Raw genomic sequence first — 5,803 nt, 5'->3', positions numbered from 1 at the left:
TTGTAGCCCCCTTATGTCCTCTTCACAACCGACATTCCGACCTATCTTTGTCATCAGCAAATTTAGCAACCATACTTTTGGTCCCTTCATCAAAGTCATTTCGAGAATTGTAGAAGGTTGAGGCCCCAGCACAGATCCCTGTGGACCACTCGTTACTTCTTGCCAACCAGAAAATGACCCATTTACGCTGACTCTCTGTTTCCTGTTCGCTAGCCAATCTTCTATCCATGCCAATATGTTACCCCTGACACCATGAGCTTTTATTTTCTGCAATAACCTTTGATATGTCACCTTATCCTTCTGGAAATCGAAGTACAATACATCCACCGGTTCCCCTTTATCCACAGCACATGTAACTCCCTCAAAGAACTCCAATAAATTGGTTAAACATGATTTCCCTTTCACAAAACCATGTTGACTCTGCCTGGTTACCTTAATGTTTTCTAAATGCCCTGCTATAACATCTTCAGTAATCGCTCCTAACATTTTCCCTAAGACAGATGCTAAGCTAACCGGCCTGTCGTTTCCTGCTTTCTGTCTCCCTCCCTTTTTGAATAAATGAATTACATTCGCTACTTTCCAATCTAACAGAACCTTCCCGAAGCGAGGGAATTTTGGAAAATTAAAACCAGTGCATCAACTATCTCACGAGCCACTTCAGGACCTGGCGACTTGTCAGCCCGCAGCTCCAACAATTTGTTTAGTCCCACTTCCCTGGTGATTGTAATTTTCTTGAGTTCCTCCCTCCCTTCCATTTCCTGACTTACAGCTAATACTGGGATGTTATTTGTATCCTCAATAGTGAAGACCAATCCAAAGTATCTGTTCAATTCATCTGCCATCTCTTAATTATCCATTATTAATTCCCCAGACACACTTTCCAGAGGACCAACACTCACTTTGTTAACTCTTTTCTTTTTAAAATATCTATCCAAACTCTTACTAGTTTTCTTTATATTTCTTGCTAGCTTTCTCTCGTACTCTAATTTTACCTTCCTTATCAATCTTTTAGTAATTCTTTGCTTTTTTTTTATATTCTGTCCAATTTTCTGACCTGCCTCCCACCTTTGCACAATTATAGGCTTTTACTTTAAGTTTGATAGTATCTTTAACTGTTTTCATTAAATATGGATGGTGAGTCCCATCTTTGGAATTTTTCTTTCTCGTTGAAATGTATCTATTCTGTGTATTCTGAAATTGTCCTTAAATGTCTGCCACTGCATCTCTATTGACTTATCCCTTAACCTAATTTGCCAGTTCACTTTAGCTAGCTCTGCTTTCATGCCCTTATAATTGCCCTTATTTAAGTTTAAAATACGAGTCTGGGACCCACTCTTCTCTCCCTCAAACTGAATGTAAAATTCAATCATATTATGATCGCTACTACCTAGGGGCACCTGAACTATGAGGTCATTAATTAATCCTATCTCATTGCACAATGCCAAGTCTAGTATAGCCTGCTCTCAGGTTGGCTCCAGAACTTATTTTTCCAAGAAATTATCCCAAAAACATTCTGTGGACTCCTCATCTAGGCTACCTCTGCCCATCAGAATTCTCCAGTCTATATGGATATCAAAATCCACCATAATTATTGCTGTACCTTTCTGACAAGCTGCCATTACTTCTTTTTTTATACCCCATCCTGCAGTGTGGTTAATGTTAGGTGGCCTGGACACCACTCCCACAAGTGACTTCTTGCATGTATTATTTCTCATCTCAACTCAAACTGCTTCGACATCGTGATCTCCTGAACTTAGGTCATCCCTCTCTATTGCGCTAATACCATCATTAATTAACAGAGCTACCCCACCACCTTTTCCAAGCTTCCTGTCCTTCCTAAATGCTATGTAACCTCCAATATTCACATCCCAATCGATGTCGCCCTGCAGCCAGATCTCTGTAATGACTATCAGATCGTACTTATTTATTCTATTTGTGCTCTCAGTTCATCTGTTTTGTTTCGAATGCTCCATGCATTCAGATACAGAGCATTTAGTTTTGTCCTTTTATTATTTTTGTAACCTCTAGCCTTATCTGTTGATTTACTCTTAGATTTGTCTGCTCTGTCCCTTCCTGTCACAGTCTGTTTATCATTTCCCATATTTATACCTTTCTCTCTTGCCTTGTCTCTCCTCCTTGATTCACCATATCTTCCCTAATTTGATCCCTTGCCCCCACTATTCAGTTGAAAACTGTCTCTACTTCCCTCGTTATGTGGCTCGCTAGAACACCGGCACCAGCACGGTTCAGGTGTAGACCGTCCCAACGGTACAGCCACCACTTTCCCCAGTACTGGTGCCAATGTCCCACGAACCAGAACCCACTACTACCACACCAGTCTTTGAGCCACGCATTAATTTCTCTAATCTTATTTGTCCTATGCCAATTTGCACATGGCTCAGGTAATAATCCAGAGATGATTAACTTTGAGGTTCTGCTACTTAATTTGCTGCCTAGTTCCTCATACTGATTTTGCAGAACCTCTAACCTTGTCCTGCCCATGTCATTGGTACCGACATGGACCACGACGACTGGATCCTCCCCCTCCCATTGTATGTTTCTCTCCAGCCCTGAGCAGAAGTCCTGAATCCTGGCACCGGCAGGCAACACAGCCGTCTGGACTCTTGCTCTTTGCTGCAGAGAACAGAGTCAATCCACCTGACTATACTGTCCCCTACTACCACTACATTCCTTTTTTCTCACTCTTTGAGCCGCAAACTTTTTTTTTATTTCCAAAATATACTTTATTCATAAAAACCTGTAACAATTACATTGCCAAACAGTTTAAAACAGCATCAAAAAATACAAACATTTCAAGGGAGATCAGTTTCCTTCAATACTGTCATGAGTTTCTTCCCAACATGGCCACAATTGTCATGTCAATTGCAGTTTTACAATTACAGCAATTGAGAATATTAACGATACAGTTCGAGGGGTTTCCCATGGATCCAGCCCCTCAGTCCAGCTTGGTGGGGGAACATTACACTGTGGCCTTTCCCCATTGAGCCTTTGCTGCGGCTGCCCCAAGCTTTAGTGCGTCCCTCAGCACGTAGTCCTGGACCTTGGAATGTGCCAGTCTGCAACATTCGGTGGTGGACAACTCTTTGCGCTGGAAGACCAGCAAGTTTCGGGCAGACCAAAGGGCGTCTTTCACCGAATTGATAGTCCTCCAGCAGCAGTTGATGTTTGTCTCGGTGTGCGTCCCTGGGAACAGCCCGTAGAGCACAGACTCCTGTGTTTGAGAGCTGCTTGGGATGAACCTCAACAAAAACCACTGCATCTCTTTCCACACCTGCTTTGCAAAGGCACATTCCAGGAGGAGGTGGGCGACCGTCTCTTCCCCACCACAGCCAATGCGGGGGCACTGTGCGGAGGGGGCGAGACTTCGGGTGTGCATGAAGGATCTGACGGGGAGGGCCCTTCTCACCACCAGCCAAGCTGCGTCTTGGTGCTTGTTTGAAAGTTCTGGTGATGAGGCATTCCGCCAAATGACTTTGACGGTCTGCTCGGGGAACCATCCGACAGGAATCTCCGTTTCCTTTTCCCGTAGGGCCTTGAGGACATTCCGTGCAGACCACTGCCTAATGGACCGGTGGTCAAAGGTGTTTTCCCGCAGAAACTGCTCCACGAAGGATAGGTGGGACGGCACCGCCCAACTGCATGGAGCGTTCCGCGGCAATGTGACCAGGCCCATCCTTCGCAACACCGGGGACAAATAGAACCTCAGCACGTAGTGACACTTGGAGTTTGCGTACTGGGGATCTACACATAGCTTGATGCAGCTGCACACGAAGGTGGTCATCAGGATGAGGGCCACGTTGGGTCCATTTTTCCCGCCCATGTCCAGAGATTTGAACATCGTGTCCCTCCGGACCCGGTCCATTTTAGATCCCCAGACGAAGCGGAAAATGGCTCGGGTGACAGCCACGGCGCAGAAGTGGGGTGTGGGCCAGACCTGCGCCACGTCGAGCAACAACATGAGCGCCTCGCACCCGATGACCAGGTTCATACCCACAATGGAGAGAGATCGCTGCCCCCACATGCCCAACTTTTGTCGTACCTTGGCTACTCGCTCCTCCCATGTTTTGGTGCACGCCCCGGCCCTTCCGAACCATATTCCCAGCACCTTCACGTAGTCTGACCTGACGGTGAAGGGGACAAAGAATCGGTCAGTCCAGTTGCCAAAGAACATGGCCTCGCTCTTGCCGTGGTTAACTTTGGCTCCCGAGGCCAGTTCGAACTGGTCGCAGATGCTCATCAGTCTGCGCACGGACAGCGGATTCGAGCAGAAAACGGCGACGTCATCCATGTACAGGGAGGTTTTGACCTGAGTGCCTCCGCTGCCTGGGATTGTCACCCCTCTTATGCTCGCATCCTTCCTAATATACTCAGCAAAGGGTTCAATACAGCAAACAAACAAGACCGGGGACAGAGGGCAGCCCTGTCTGACTCCAGATTTGATCGGGAAACTTTCAGATTCCCACCCGTTGATTGAGACTGCGCGACTGATGTTTGTGTAGAGCAGTTGGATCCAATTGCAGATTCCCTCCCCAAACCCCATTTTGGAAAGCACGTCCATCATGTAGGTGTGCGATATCCTGTCAAAAGCCTTCTCCTGGTCCAGGTTGATGAGGCAGGTGTCCACCCTCCTGTCCCGTACGTAGGTGATCGTATCCCTGAGTAGCGCGAGACTATCAGAGATCTTCCTGCCGGGTACAGTACAGGTCTGATCGGGGTGAATCACCAACTCCAGAGCAGACTTGACTCGACTGGCTATGACTTTGGACAGAATCTTGTAATCAACATTAAGCAGTGAGATGGGCCGCCAATTTCTGATTTCTGCCCTCTCCCCCTTCTGCTTGTAAATGAGGGTGATGATGCCTTTTCGCATGGATTCTGACATGCTGCCGGCCAGGAGCATACTCTCGTATACTTCCAGCAGGTCCGGGCCGACCCAGTCCCACAGGGCCGAGTACAACTCGACCGGTAAGCCGTCCCTCCCGGGAGTTTTACTCGTCTCGAAAGACTCGACGGCCTTTGTCAGCTCGTCCAGAGTTAGCGGCTTGTCCAGTCTCTCCCTCCTGCTGTCATCTAAGACCTCTGTGATAGATGACAGGAAGGACTGGGAGGCTCTGCTGTCTGTGGGCTTCGCGTCATACAGCCCAGCATAAAAGGATTTGCTGATCCATAGTATGTCGGACTGCGAAGACGTTACCGAGCCATCTTCTTCCTTCAGGCTGCTGATAACAGAGCTCTCTCTGTGTACCTTTTGGAAGAAGTAACGCGAGCACGTCTCATCCTGCTCGATGGAGCGGACTCTGGACCGGAAGATGATCTTGGAGGCCTCCTTGGCAAAGAACGAGGCCTGCTGGCTCTTCACCTCTTGGAGGTCCTCCTTGACCTCGACCCCCATTGACTGCAACCGGAGTAGATTTTGCATAATTTTCTGGAATTGGGACACTTCCCTCTGTCTCTCTCTCGTCTTCTGAACACCTTTGTGGATGAAGAACCTCTTGATGTTCTCCTTAATCGCTTCCCACCAGTGAACTGGAGACTCAAAGAGGGGTTTCACGGTCCTCCAACCATTGTAATCCCTTTTGAGTTCCTCAACGTTCTCTGGGGTCAGCAGTGTCGCATTGAGCTTCCACGTCCCTCTGCCAACCCGCTGGTCGTCCTGTATGTGACAGTCGGCCAGTAAGAGGCAGTGGTCGGAGAAGAACACCGGCTTGACGTCGGTGGATCCGACCGTGACAGCACGGGACACAAACAGGAAGTCAATCCTGGAACGGGCAGACCCGTCCGA

Source organism: Heterodontus francisci, unplaced genomic scaffold (assembly GCF_036365525.1).
Source record: "Heterodontus francisci isolate sHetFra1 unplaced genomic scaffold, sHetFra1.hap1 HAP1_SCAFFOLD_172, whole genome shotgun sequence".
Taxonomy (NCBI): domain Eukaryota; kingdom Metazoa; phylum Chordata; class Chondrichthyes; order Heterodontiformes; family Heterodontidae; genus Heterodontus; species Heterodontus francisci.
This window is presented reverse-complemented; position numbering follows the sequence as displayed.